The sequence below is a fragment of the Anas platyrhynchos genome, chromosome 1 (assembly GCF_047663525.1).
Source record: "Anas platyrhynchos isolate ZD024472 breed Pekin duck chromosome 1, IASCAAS_PekinDuck_T2T, whole genome shotgun sequence".
NCBI lineage: Eukaryota > Metazoa > Chordata > Aves > Anseriformes > Anatidae > Anas > Anas platyrhynchos.
The window spans coordinates 162,665,818-162,682,016 of record NC_092587.1 but is presented as its reverse complement, the minus strand read 5'-3'; positions in this window follow the sequence as shown (position 1 = coordinate 162,682,016).

Here is a 16,199-nt window from a genome sequence, read left to right as displayed (position 1 = left end):
GATACATTATGTTCATAAATTGTTCACATGGACTGTGTGCAAAGTGTTTTTCCTTTTTGAAGGTAAATAAGAGCTGATGCTGAGATTTTTAAATTCATGCTATTGCCACGAAGACAGCGTAGTTCCCTGGAAATCAGAACAAAAACTGGCTTTAAACATTGGCTTACAATAAATGCATTTTAGCATACTGTTTAAACTCACAAGTGTATCTCAAATGAAATCTTAATTCTGAACACTTCACAATAAAGAAAACAAAAGAGACTTGTGTAGAATATTCAGAACATTTTTGACAAACAAGTCAAAATTCTGAGAACCTCTATGAAGCCATGTTCATACACAGCACATACTCATTGAATTCAATTCATCAGGGTTTAGGTAATAAGGCATAACCTAAGGTTTTGTTCACTGAAAATAGTTAAAGGAACTCAGGCAAATACATGATCTAAATCCCCATTGCTGAGCTATCAAAAACTGGCTTTTGCTCTCTCCTCAGCTCTGACATATACATGGCAAATAAAATTCAGAAGTATGTCTCTTGAGAAAACCACATATTGATAATGTGTCCCTGTGCAGGTGGTAACACAGTGTTTGAGTCCATAACCCCTCCACATCAAGACCTGAGTTGTTCTCTAATTTCTGCATTCCTGGGATTTGTCTTCTTTGGAAACTTGGAAACAGCAGCAGCTATAATGGTATTAAAACTTCTTCTCAAAACTAGGTTGTCCCTAGGGTTTTTTTCCAAGACGAGCTCTGCCCTAACTCCTAATCATTGTGCCAGCACATCTCTGAGTGTGAGGACTGGAAGCCTTCCAGAGCCACCACTGGGCTACATTTGCCATCATCCTTCTGACACACAACATCATTCCCCATGATGCAAGATTCACAAGGTGCAGAGGGAAGGCAGCAGGCAGAAACTTCTTTCAGTGTCACATTTTTTCTCAATTTCTTTAAGGAAAGATATGCAATATTAGTAACCTTAAGACATAATCTAAACTGACACATTATCTAGCACTGTTTTTATTCTGTAAATTACTATTTGCGTGTTACAACTCAGTGATGGGAAAGAAGTTAACCCTTCTCTTACCTTTTGAAACCATTCCATTAACATATCTTTAAGGGAGAGATCTGTTGTTTCTCTCCATTTGAGACAAAAAGGACAGCTCTATGTTCACATTCGGGTTTTGCCTTTAAGAAGAGCTATGGTGTTTTTTTGATGAGGTGGCGTAAACTTAGGCATCCCAGATACTGAAGACATCCATAAAGTATGGAACTGCCATGGCCAAGTGGTTGAGGTATTTTAAAAAGAATTCTGTGATCCACATCAAAACTGTGGATGAGGAAATATGCTAAGTAGCTGCATAAATTTTCTAGATAAAAAGGCTGATGTCTGTATAGTCACTAGTCTCACTTGAGTTTGAAATCCTAGCTTTTCACATATCCCAACCTCTAAAATATTTGTAGGAATTTCATTGTCAGAATTCCACTGTGATTACAGAAATCCAAACAATACCAGGAACTCCAAACTTTATTGCAATCATAAAGTGATTAAAAAGCAGTAACACCTTAGTCAGTGTGTGCTCACGTTGAGCTTAGCTATTTTAAGCTTGCTCAATTTCAGTCCCTTTTCCACTAAGGGTCCATTACAAAGGAAAGGAAAGGAAAGGAAAGGAAAGGAAAGGAAAGGAAAGGAAAGGAAAGGAAAGGAAAGGAAAGGAAAGGAAAGGAAAGGAAAGGAAAGGAAAGGAAAGGAAAGGAAAGGAAAGGAAAGGAAAGGAAAGGAAAGGAAAGGAAAGGAAAGGAAAGGAAAGGAAAGGAAAGGAAAGAAGACTAAATATTTTGCAAATTTGTAAAAATCACCTTCTAATTTAATAGTATTGTGCTGAATAATAATAGTCATAGACTGAACAGAAACTCCAGAATTTCCGGTATTCAGTACTAGGGCCATGGCTCTGTTGGAGCGTTGTCTCTCACTAGTGAAAACTTGCCCAATAATATCATCAGCCCAGGGGTGTCCAGTGTACAATACTGCTTAGAACAGTTAAATAAATAAATAAATAAATAAATCACAAAGGAAGCAAATAAGCACAATAAGGTGTAAGCTTCAGGGGCACTCATATTCAAAGGAGATTATGAGAATGAAAGCTCTACACATTTCTGAATAGTGGTTTCTGAAGTATTAGGCTCACTTGCCTTTAGTTCTTCTTCAGTACTGTTCTGCACTGAGGAGATACTGATTCTTTTGGGATCTTTTGGGATATGTGCCATAAGAACAAGTATCTGTATGCCACAGATACTCAAATCTGGTTAACAGGTTTAATAAAAGTAGTAGAAAATGTAATAGCAATCTTTCCAACACTGGAAATTCCTGGTGATGCAGCATCATATGAGCATCTTTACACCAATTAAAGGACATTGTACGAACCGTATCTGGTGATATTCAACAGCTTCACTTTTTCTCTTATCTTTATAACGTTATTTTGAGCAAGCAAAGCCTTAATCTTTTTTTCTGCATAATACTAAACTTTCTAGATGGTTTGCTAAGTGTTGCAGTCAAACATGTCCATAGCAATGGGCTCTCACGTATACTGGCAGTATGTACAAGTGGCATTGTTAAAGGCAACACATGCAAATACCGTAGTCTGTGCTCAGGTTATAAAGTAATCACTCATGTTAAAACATACAGGTGTCTACAATAAAGGACTATGGCTAAACTCTACTGAGCTTCTGCGTGAAATCACTGTCTTCCTATTACAGCATTTTCTGCCATGGCCCACTACAAATGCTTTTCTCAAAGCGTCTCATGGACTTTTTTCATATTCTAGTGAATAAGGAGATGAGGGGAAAAAGGCAAAAGAGGGCAACTAAAAGAATCTGGCAGAATCTTTTTATAGGATCATATAATGGAAAGGTGAGAGCCCAGACTCCACGGGTGTGATATACATGGTTACATAGCATATCAGAAAGCAAAGACACAGTACACAAGGTGTGGAGAAAAGAATGAATGCAGGAAACTGTTTCCCTTTAGGGCTGAGACTGAGTGAACTTTCTGTGTTGTAAACCTAGAATACTGTCCACTGACCTATGAGTTTTTTATACATGCCGTCTTCATAGTTTAGCTGTGAAGATCTAACGACACAAGAATAGAAAAATACATAGGAAGAAGTTATATCTTTTATTTATTAGAACTGCTAGACTAAGAAAAATATATATGTTTTTGAGTACACATGCATTTTCTGAAGTCTCTACCATTCTGATATATACAGTGGTGTACTTATTTCAAATACTTCTGTATTTATCTAGAAAGATCTTTCCCTGGACATTCATATAACACGTAGAAATACGTTCAGGTTCAAAGACTGTGGTTTAAACAGCAAGTCTTTTATGGTTGAAGAACTTGGCATTACACAGAGAAGACTGAAATGATAATTGGTTTTAAGCATAAAAGCACAATACCCACAATTCCTAGGTGCTTTAGAAACATTGTTTACTCGAACAGTTCCCACCTTTTCAATGTGCCAATTTAAATGGTAAATGAGCTTTATAATCTCCTATTGATCTGTGTATATATTGCCATAAAGACCCCCAATCCACTTGTAAAGCTTAGGACATTGTATGAAATCACAATGTCAATGAAAAACTCTCTGCTGTTAACATATTTGACTAGACACCTACATTTGCTGGTCATTTCCATCCTTACACTCCACCCTTTTTTTCTGAAAGACTATATAAAATAATATATATATAATATATAAAATGATGCATTCCAGATACATGACTAATAATTTTAGTACTTAAAATAAATAAATAAACAAATAAAAAGAGAAGGAATTGTAGCTCCAGATACAACTGACATTTGATTACTGTTTCCATCTTTGCTAACAGGTTTGAACTACAGGTCAGATACTCACTTGACATCAATCTGAAAAACTGTTTCAGACTTACAGACAGAAATGCATATTTACCCCAGCTGAAAAACTAAAACCCTCCCCAATACAAAATGAATCAGAAGGGAAACCAAACTATAATTTGACTGAGATCAAGGGGAAGCTTCAGACTCATTTTTAGAGACAGAGTTTGCAATGCATGCTGTAGGGAATAAAATACGTGGGTTTAATTATCAACAAGAGGCCTAAGGACACAATCAGATTAAATTTAAACATGCATGTAAGAAACAAAATAAATATAGATATAAGGAGATGGGAACAGATACAAATCAATCTCGGGGGAGGTAAGAAGGAAAGGGATTAATAATTAAAATGCATATACTACTTGTTTATTCTTAGAGTTGTACCGGTGAGCATGACAAGTATGAATCCCTTAAACTTTACAACTCCATGCTGGAGTATCATGAGGGACTGAAAAATAATTTAATAACTGAGTCAATCAGCCTCAGAAGTACTAGCATGCATGTTTATCATGACATAAAATCCTACAATCTCCATCTTATATTTTCTGTACAAATTCACAATACATGCCTTGAAAAACAAAATCAACCCACCCACTGTTTTTTTAAATTTCTTTATCTGGGGTAAAATTATTGATGTCTCTTCTAGCTCAGAGAGGGAAGGAATCAAGCACCAAAATCCTGATTGGCTATATGCTTACTTTTCAACTTACTCCCTAGCTCTTTTTAGGACTGCTTAGGTTAGTTTTCTCCAACACATATTCCCTAGAGAGAGTCAGCTATAAACAGTTTGTATGTGACTCAGTTAGTGCCATTTGACCTTGGAGCCAAGGACCAGTCCTTTATTTTATTTTTTCTCAATAATAGCTCTAGAAAGTGGACAAAAATCCACCTGTGCAATCTAGATGCAAGACCAACATGAAATTTCTCATCTTGGCTTCATATGAATTTATAATAAAAATCAAATTTTAAAGCCATTGTGCAACATTTCTTAATATGCAATTTTGGAAGGCCTTTAGATTGTGATAACTATAATAAATACTTTTTTTTTTTTTTTTTTTTTTTTTTCTCCCAAGCAACCTTAATTTTTTCTTGTCTTTATAGACATGTTTGACATTTTGCTTTGAAATCATATCTACACCTAGTTTTGGACTTTTTTTGCACGTCTGAGATTGCACCAAGTTGATTTCCATGTGTCTGGATTATGCTCAAATAGTTCTGTTTTTCTTTAGCATCTTCTCCTTCTTGATACCCTAGATTTTCCACTTCGTTTTTCCAGTCTCCCATATTTTCTTGACTTTACTGCTTGCCTCAGCTATTGCTCTCTTGAAAACATCATATTGCTGTCTCAATGAGGTATGCATCTACCCTAAGAAATCCTGAATGTTTGATTATGTCTCATTCTTTTGCCCCTCTTATTAATGCTATTTTTTTCTTTTGCATGTTTTCCATTATAATGTTCCTTATGGCCCGTCTTACAGTGCTGGTCTATTGTGAAGTGGAACATCAGATTTAGGGTCTCCCGTAGCTCTGATGATTCTAATCTAAGAGCTGCCAGCTCTCTCAGTATTTGCATTTCCCATATATTATGAAGTTGTCAGCTGCAGGGAGGAAGTTTTCCCACAACTGTAACACATGTGAAGAGGAGGCACAAAAAAAAAAAAAAAAAAAAAAAAGAGGATGGCTTTAACTGGTGACCTCAGAGGTTCTGAAATACTGTGCTAATAACTTGAATGTAAAATTTAGAATACAACTGCAATTAACTGCACTAGAATCTGGCCAGGACTCACATCTCTTGTGCAAAAGATGCTGAAGGATTTTCATTTTGTAGGACTTTGATTTTAGGTTACACATAACAGAGAGCACTCTCTTCAGACTATGCACCTGTGCACAGGGCATAAAAAAGCACAGTCAGACTCAGAGAACCTCTTCAAATAAGTTGTGGTTTATCACTTCGTAGAGAATTCAGAAGAATTGACTGCTTAATCACTCAAAGAAAAAAAAAAAAAAAAGCAAGTCAAAATTAAAACAGAACCCTTTTCATTTTTATTTTGTTATATCCAGGTACATATTTATTAGATAAAAAGTGCTGATGCAGTTAGCTTTCAACCTTAAACATACAAATTACTCCACTGATTTCACTTAGAATACAACCTACTCCTGTTTTTATTCATATGCATTCTTAATTATTTTGGTGCAGCATGGCCTAAATATCTATAAGTTGTACTGAAACAGTTGGCTGTGATTCCTTTTTCATCTAAGATTCAGACTCTGGCCTCGGATGTATAAATCACTGCTTACTTACTTTCTGTTTTACTGTGTATACATAAATGAGCCTGGGATTTAGTTTGTGTAATTTAAAGATTACGTAACACTAAGAAATATAGGTGTGTGTGATATCCAAAAAAAAAAAAAAAAAAAAACCAACGCATTTGAACAATGTAAATAGCTCACAAAACTGAAAAAGCATTTTTTTTGCAACTATAACGTTGCAATAAAACCTTCTATTTTATTTTTACAAATCCTAACACTTGAGAAATCTCCCCTGAGGGTTTTTTTTTTTTTTTCTCTTTCTGAATATATACATTTTTATATTTGTTTGGTTACTAAGACTGAGGCTTCAGACCAAGGAATTGGAAGTTGCAGCCTTTCGACAGCCATTGCTTTATTCTTCTATCATAAAAAGGATCCTAAGTAAAGAACACCAGCAGTGACTTGCATCGCTTCTGGGCATTTTTTTGTTCTTGTGATCTAAAGTCCACTTATTGTGTTTTCTGTTATTTGGAGGTCACGAAACTTTGATCACTAGGGGGTAGTATGGGGCTTTTCCTTGATCTAGGATATCACACTCTTCAGCCTGATGTTTTGAATGTATATGTGAAAAGTTTACACTAAATATCATATATCTATGCACTGTGTTCAGAATTTCCTGGATTCTAAAACCATATCATGCTCTCAATAGAGATTACATGTATGGCATTTAGTTTACTTTTTGCAAACTGCCCAGCATAAGCTAGATATGGCAAATGTCTGTTAGTTCTCTTCGTTTTCTCTCTTCTCCCACAACACATAAATATAAACGGCACAAAAAATATTCATGCATATACTCATATTTTGAACCCACTGACAATACAGTAACAGATTTAGAATATTGCAAAAAGTGTGACCCTGTACCCTGTATTAATATTTAATCAAGTGCTCACTATACATTGCAAGTTAGTCTGAGAAAATTAATTAGCCCAAAAGATGCTTGTCCTTTAAAAGCACTGTAATCCCTTTAGAAAATGCAAATGAGATAATCCTTTGGTGAGTGCAAGCAACTGCTCATTTTATTCAAAGTGTGAGGTTTTCAAGATGTCAATAGAAACCTGTCCTACGTCATCTGACCTTATTGGTTATAAATTCCCCATCTAAAGGATTTCATTAAAAAAAAAAAAAAAAAAAGCAAAAGAATTTGCTCCTCCTTCTTTCAGATCACTTCTTTCAGATCACTTCTTCCCTTGCAAAAATCTGAGTATGACCCACTGGGGACCCTTCCTTCTCCATTCTTAATTGATTCCCTTATCAGCAGACTAAAAGGCATACTTGTGATCAAGAAAGGTCTAACACTACCAATATGCCATGAAGAAGACAATTCATGAAAAGGTGGATTTCAAATATATAGACAACTGCATTTGTTACCTCTCCTACCTGTGACTCCCTTTGTATTCCATAAATCAAAGTTGCCTCAATTTCATATTGTTATAGATTAGATATTTCAGTTTGTCTCTTCTGGAAACTTAAAGCTAGAAATATTCAGTATCTTGGTTACTGTGAAGTTTTTTTTTAACTACTACCTCAAATAATTTCTTGCTTAGAAATTGCCTTACTCTTGGTTTCAAAATTATGAGGCTTTCTGATTAATCTAACTTCTACCAAACCACTCTCTTCAAGTGCAAATGTCAGCTCTATGTTTTGGTGCCTAAGCAAGCATGGAATAGTTTGGTTTGTTTGATTATGTTTTTTTTTTTTAACTGCTGACAGTTGTCCTAATAGATTATTTTGTCTCTTAATGTCTCTTAATAAATGGTATATCCTCCTCATATGAATATTTCTCTACATTTCTGTCTGTGAAAGATATAGACTGCAACTATTCCCCTGCATAAATAGCACCCCTCCCCCCCCCCCCCCCCCCCCCACACACACACACACACAGGGAGACTTTTCTTGAGTCTTGTCCTTTTTGTCAGATACATGGATGCATGCTAGTTCCAAAGAACTCTAAGGACTCATTCCCACAAACTTCTCTGAAGACTGGTTATTTTTACTCACCCAAGTCACTCCACCAAAGCAAGGGCTGGTAATAAGGCTATAGACATGAACATAAGAATTCTCATCTGAAAAGCTGCTACATGAAAATTCAGAATAAAAGTTTTTGAACTTGAGGTGTGTTGGAAAGCTATTTCATTACCTTTTAAATCCTTAGCTCTCTCTGCACTTACTTTATTTGTTCTGCTTGTTAGTTTGGACAGATGACTGGCAATAGCTCAGGGTATACATGTAAGAGCTAAGCCTGGGAGTGTGAATTCTTTATTCTACACTGTTTGGGATGTTTCTTCACTATTCGAATGTACTCTAATTTTCAGAAGCAAAAATACGTATCTGTAAAAGGTGAATCCATATCTGTAAAAGGTGAATCCATATCTGTAAAAGGATGTCCGTGTAGCAGTCCTGCCTCTGATTCTGCATGTCTTCCCTTTATAAGCAGGAACAAATTTGACAATTTTTTGCTTTTAATAGCAAATGATTTATTTTGCCCAGTGCTGCACTCTTTTACTTTGCTATGTAAACAAACAAACAAACAAGTGAGATTCTGTGTCAAATGGTTCCTTCTAATTTAACAAATGTATGAAGAATGTCCACGGTTCTGTATTGGTCCACAATCTTTAGTATGAATTTTCCATAAAAATTGTGAAATAGCAGATGTTTCTCTCTGAATTTTCTTTCATTTTGAAAGTGCAATGAAGAAGATTGAAAAAGAAAGTTGTTTTAGGGACAAAGTAGTAGCTGGTGACCAAATAGGAATTTCTTACATTCTGTTCCTCCTTCTCAGCTGACGTGTCACTTTCTCTAACCCTTCCCTATTGTTCTGTGTAATTTATTGTCAGCATCAGTTCAAGCCCCTCTATTCACTGACTGCCAAGTTTACAAGATTACAGTGATTTTGTGTGGAGGACTTCTGTCCACCAGGGATTCAATGAGCTGAAAACATCAACTTGGACCTAAACCAATGGCCTAAAGCTACAAGGTAAGTGCAATTTCATCTGAGCCACAAAGCACTTACAAGTGTTGTCTTCATTAAATGGAATTGTGTTTTCAAAAGACAGGAATATTAGCTGCTTTTTACAGCATTCAACTTCATGTTTGGCAACAGGGAACCTCCTACCCCCAGTACACTGACATGCGGTGAGAAATTCAGCTTGTGCTACTTTTAGTGGTTTATCTTGTCTATACTCCCCAACCAACTTTCTGAAATTGGAGACAATCTTGACAAAAGGTAGTGAATCTGACACTGTCATATTAGTGCTCTCCCCAAGGAGTTTAAACACCGGTATAAAATCACTGAAAGGCAATCACTAAGCAGACAGGTAACAGCTTTGGACAATCAGTGTCGAAATCCATAGAGCAATTTGAGTTACTTACACCCTTCTCCCCCCACCTTTTTGACCTGCTTCCCCTTGTGCTATGAAAGGAAGTGTATTTTTGCTATTAGACTTTTGTGAACTAAACTGCATGGGAAGTGCTGTAAGGTCATAGGAAGAGAGGTTCACTTCCAAGTAGCGCCATGCAATCTGATGTGACACCTAAACTTAAAAATCAGTTCCCAGGATTTTTTCAGTAAGAAGAAATACACTGGGGATAGCACAAAACCTAACCAGTTAATGCTGAATATCTAAATTATCTTTGAGTATATCAGAATGTATTTACCACTGATACAGTACAGGGAAAACAAATCTTTTAATGTTTGCCAGCTTTTAGCCTGCCTCAACACTCTCATTTTTTCTCCTTCCATGGGATCGTACAGAATTATTTTTGCTCATTGTCTTCTGTTTAAATTTCAGTGATATCACACGACTCATTAGCTCCATAATACACCAGTGTACATGAAAAGATGGTGATTAGGAATCCTTGGGACAAGTTTTCAGGTAAGATATCATAGTTTTGATGGCTCCAGTGGCATATTTTCTCAGAGTTTTGTCAGGAATGTACTTACTGTAACTTACATCATGCATAGGTCCCCACTTCACAAGGTTGTCACCGTATCTCAGACCTGAATGAAGGTCTGACTTCGTCCATATTTTCACAATACTTTGTAAGCAACAAAGGAAGTAGTCTGGCTCCTTGGCCCTGGCAGATCTTTCCAGATCCCTGTAGTGGGTTTACATGGCAAGGTTTTGGTAACAGGGGGCCGTAGGAGTGGTTTCTGTGAGAAGGATCTAGAAGCTGACCCATGTTTGGTAAGGGCCCCATTGTTTTCCAAAGCCGAGCCAATAAGCGATGTTGTTTTGCGCCTCTGTGAGAGCATATTTAAGACAGGGAAAAACAACGCTGAGCCACACAGCAGCTGGGAGAGTAAGAGGAGTGAGGAACAGCCTTGCAGGTGCCAAGGTCAGAGAAGAAGGAGGGGGAGAGGTGCTCCAGGCGCAGGAGCAGAAGTCCCCTGCGGTCTGTGGTGAGGACCATGGTGAAGCAGGATGTCCCCCTGCAGCCCATGGAGTACCACGGTGGAGCAGGGTTCCACGCTGCATCCCGTGGAGGAGACCACGGTGGCGCAGGTGGCCCTGCACCGATGGAGGCTGCCGCCTGTGGAAGACCCCTGCCCAAGCAGATTCCAGGCCGGACTTGTAGCCCGTGGAGAGGAGACCACACAGGAGCAGGTGACCTGGCAGGAGCTGCTGCCCGTGGGGGAGCCAGGTTGGAGCAGTTTTCTCCTGAGGGATGGACCCCGTGGTACGGACCCATATCCGGAGCAGTTCTGGAAGAGCTGCTGCCTGTGGGAAGCCCACGCCGAATCAGTTCATCAAAGACTGTATCCCATGGGTGGGACCCCACAGCACAGGAGATGAGAGTGACCGAGAAGGAGCAGCAGAGAAGAAGCACTGTAGACTGACCATAACCCCCATTCCCCCGTTCCCCTGCGCCACTTGGGGGGAGGAGGTGGAAGAGGGTGGATGGGGGGAAGGTGCTTTTGGTTTCTTTCCTATGTTTTTCACTTCTCTAGCTTGTTAGTAATAAGCAATAAATCTTACTGTCTCCCTATGCCGAGTCTGTTTTGCCCGTTACAATAATTACTGCGTGATTTTCTTGTCCTTATCTCAACCTTTGAGCCCCTTTCACATATTTTCTCCCCATTCCTCTTTGAGGAGGGGGAGTGAGAGAGCGGCTGTGGTGGAGCTCGGCAGCCCACTCGAGTGGAACCACAGCAATCCCATGCATGTCAGCTCATCCCTCTTTTCATAGAATCATAGAATATCCTGAGTTGGAAGGGACCCTTAAGGATCATCAAGTCCAACTCTTGACACCGCACAGGTCTACCCAAAAGTTCAGACCATGTGACTAAGTGCACAGTCCAATCTCTTCTTAAATTCAGTCAGGCTCGGTGCAGTGACCACTTCCCTGGGGAGCCTGTTCCAGTGTGCAACCACTCTCTCTGTGAAGAACCCCCTCCTGATGTCAAGCCTAAACTTCCCCTGCCTCAGCTTAACCCCGTTCCCGCGGGTCCTGTCGCTGGTGTTAATGGAGAAAAGGTCTCCTGCCTCTCGACACCCCCTTATGAGGAAGTTGTAGACTGCGATGAGGTCTCCCCTCAGCCTCCTCTTCTCCAGGCTGAACAGGCCCAGTGCCCTCAGCCGTTCCTCGTACGTCTTCCCCTCCAGGCCTTTCACCATCTTCGTAGCCCTCCTCTGGACACTCTCCAACAGTTTCATGTCCTTTTTATACTGTGGTGCCCAGAACTGCACACAGTACTCAAGGTGAGGCCGCACCAGCGCAGAGTAGAGCGGGACAATCACCTCCCTCGACCTACTAGCGATGCTGTGCTTGATGCACCCCAGGACACGGTTGGCCCTCCTGGCTGCCAGGGCACACTGCCGGCTCATATTCAACTTGCTGTCTACCACGACCCCCAGATCCCTCTCTTCTAGGCTGCTCTCCAGCGTCTCATCGCCCAGTCTGTACGTGCAGCCAGGGTTTCCCCGTCCCAGGTGCAGGACCCGGCACTTGCTCTTATTGAACTTCATGCGGTTGGTGATCGCCCAGCTCTCCAACCTATCCAGATCCCTCTGCAAGGCCTTTCCACCCTCATTCGAGTCCACAACTCCTCCAAGTTTGGTGTCATCGACAAACTTGCTCAAAATACCTTCTATTCCTACATCCAGATCGTTTATAAAAATATTGAAAAGTACCGGCCCTAAAATGGAGCCTTGAGGGACCCCACTGGTGACCGCCCGCCAGCCTGACGCAGCGCCATTCACCATAACCCTTTGGGCCCTGCCCGTTAGCCAATTGCTCACCCATCGTATGATGTTTTTATTTAGCTGTATGGTGGACATTTTGTCCAGTAGGATCCTATGGGAAACCGTGTCAAAAGCCTTGCTGAAGTCCAAAAAAATCACATCAGCTGGTTTCCCTTGGTCCACCATACGGGTGATCTTATCATAAAAGGAAATCAGGTTAGTTAGGCAGGACCTACCCTTCACAAACCCATGCTGGCTGGGACCAATGACTGCTTTGTCCCCCAGGTGCGCCTCAATACGTTCGAGAACCATCTTCTCCATGATTTTACCAGGCACTGACGTGAGACTGACAGGCCTGTAATTGCTAGGGTCTTCTTTCTGACCCTTCTTGAAAATCGGCACAACATTTGCCAGCTTCCAGTCTACCGGGACCTCTCCAAACTCCCAGGATCGTTGAAAAACGATCTTTTGCCAGCATAACTCTTCATAAGGCTTCTTTATAAGCCACATCAGTCCATATAGGCCACATAACCCAAATTAATTTAGCTTTCCAGAAAAGAGATGGAAGTAACAGGGGCTATGCAGAGCTCTGTGTCATTAATGCTTTCCAAACTTTCAATCTCCTGACTCCATACTGATATTTACTTGTTATTTGGTACTCTGTTTCTCTGTCTCATAAGCATTACATTATGCGTGCCAACATATTATGCAAAAAACAGAGCTATGTAGCCTGTTTATTTTGACTCCAAATTCCCTAGCTTTCAGGAAAAAATAGAAAAATAAAGAAAAAGAAAAAAAAAGGAAAAAAAAAAAGGAAAAAAAAATAAATTTATCGAATCAATTCTTCTAAAGATCTGAACATTTTTTAACACTGGTTGTGTTCTATCTGCTATTTCTTCTATAGAAGAACAGGTATTTTTTGTAACCTCCACAAGCAAACATTACCTGGTCTCAACTGAGATATCAGTAATAAGTCAGATAAAAAAAAATAGTAGTCATAGAATGAACAGATATACTTTATGCATGTTAACAGGTACTTTATGTTCCACAGCCTTACAATGTGTTTCTTTGAAAATTATCTTCCCATGGGCAACCTAACCTTCAATATTTTCAATCCATTTTACAGTCAAACTCTACAATTCCATTTTCAAGTGGCTGAACCCTGGTTCTGTAAAACTTTAAGTACTTCAAAGAAATATCCATTCATTTTCACACTTGTCAAACCAAAATTATCAGTTAAAAGCTCATTGCTGTTTTCCTGTTACTGATTGCAGTAACAATGAGGAATTTGTGGCACCAGCTTAAATTGTAGTGAAAGTCTGCATTTGCTCATTAGCTCTTGACCAGCAATTACAGAGAATGGGCAGGAAGAGATGGTACTGATGTTACTGTTTCCTTCCAGTTTGAATGGTGGGGAAAAAAAAAAAAAAAAAAAAAAAGAAATAAAAGAAAAAAAAAAAAAAGAGAGAGAGAGAAAAGAATCAGTAATTTGAATAGAAGAAAATATGAAGCAAATAAACTGTTGCATTTGCTCACAGTGTTTGGTAGAAATGTGTACAGCTAGCTGAATACCAGCGCTTGAGCTTTTGCAATGTATCAATGGCACAATAAAAACACTGTGTTATGGGATGAGGCTGTTTGGCTCAGTTACTGGCAGCCTGCTTCTGCATTTCCAGCATTGCATGTACTCAGCTTGAGGGGGTATGCATTTGTGTTCTCTGTGCACTACCCTGCCCTTTCAAATCACACATAAAACAGCCTATTCAGAGCACATTTTACAATTTTTCATATATAATTTAGACCTGTTATAAGCATAAACTGAATGATGAATACATGAAGAAGCCTGTATAATTTATGCCTCATTTATTTATGTGCTTTCCACTGTAAAGTGCAATGTGATACAAGAAAACAAGATCACCCCCCTAAAAATCCCTGAGGTTAGCTTCAGTTCTTCCAACACAATCGTCATTTTTAAATGTATATTAAGTGTCAGAAAGGTCATCAGTTTACTAATAGTACAGTTATAACTCAGCTTAGAATATAAACATGCAATTAAAGCAAATGAGAATAAGGTTCTTGTCACTGTATTGGGTGCAGGTGTGAAGATTTTGTCAGTGGAGGGACTGCAGGGGACCTTTGCGAGGCGAGGCTGGGGCTGCTCCATGCTGGACAGAGCCGGTTCCAGCCAGCTCCAATGGCCTCACCACAGGGTGTGGCTGGGTCTGGCAGCTAAAATGGCAGCACCCTGGGTAAAGTGGATTAAAAATGGGAAAGGAAAGCCAAACAGGCAGGGGAGGAGGAAAAAAGTGTGAACACGGAGGTCTGGGCACTGGATGCAATCCTTTAAAGCACAGTGTTCATCAGACCCCGTTTCTCTGGTTCTGCAGACTTTTGGGGTCATACTAGGATATCTGTATGATAGTATAGTATACTATCTGAATAATAGTATAGTAGCCACTCTTTGAGTGGCTACTCTTTGAGTGGCTACTGGAAGGACGGCACCATATCACAAGGCTTCTCAGATGACACATTGCGTGTTTAGCTAAACAACTGAATCCCATTCTGTCAGATCTGGAACAGCTGGTGCTCCAATCCAGGTTGATGAATCATTACTGTGTGATTGTTTTTAGGAGACATTTCTTCTCAGAAAGAGCAGTCAGGCATTGGAACAAGTTGTCCAGGGAAGTGGTGGAGTCACTGTACCTGGGGTTGTTCTAGGAAAGATTGGACCTGGTGTTTAGGGACAAGGTTTAGTGGGTGACATTGTTAGTAGGGTGATGGTTGGACCAGATGATCTTGGAGGTCTTTTCCAGCCTTAATGATTCTATGATTTCCAGCCTTAATGATTCTATGATTGTTACTTAAGTGTGTACTTGAAGGCTTACCAATAATGCAGGGAAGCTCCATAGCTTATCCTTCCTATGAAAACGAGAATCAAGATTGGTATATTAAAAAATAAACAGTATGCTCTGTCTTTTAAAGAGTGTGAGCAAGACCTGTGCTTAAGTAAATAATAGAGGCTTCAGTAAGAATTAACAGAGAAGGATAGTCTAACAGAAAATAACAGATCAGAAATTGCCTTAGTGTCATGTTAAAATTCTTCTACTGCTGTTCAGATATTCTCAACTTTCATAGAGAATGGCATGAAACTTGTTGAATTCATGGCACTTTGGCCAGTTATTTATTTATTTGGACAACTGTCCGATTTGTGTTTTGACTTTGTATTTACTTCTTGCTCTTTGTAAGTTGCTTGGTGCCACATCTCTGACATAAACTTCTTCACATGGAGAATGCCTCTAGTTAGGTTTCATTGTAAACACTAGGTTTCTATCCTAGGCAGTCACTCATGAGATCAAATCAAAAAAAAAAAAAAAAAAAAAAAAAGGAGAGAGAGAGAGATCAAAAAATCAATTGCTTAAGGGAAACAGGTTGTTAGTGACCCTGGAAAAAATTGTGCTGACATTGTGTTTCCAAATACTGAGGCTCCTTGAAAAGTACTTTAGTTATATGTTTAGTTACATTTTAACACCTTCTTTGGGGCCTTGCTTTGTGGTCCTGGAAGTTTTATTGATAGCTGGGATGGCCCTGGAATGATTCATGCTTTCAGTTCTCATATATGTATACTTGTATTTCATCCTGATATTCTTGCCAGAAAAAAAGACCTGTGATAATGGCAGTACCCAGGAAGAAAACATACCCCACAAAAAAAAAAAATAAAAAAAAATCCACAGGTGCAAACCTTGGTGGAAGCATCTTGTTTATTGATATATGGATCCATATCTCATTTTCTGCATTCTCAG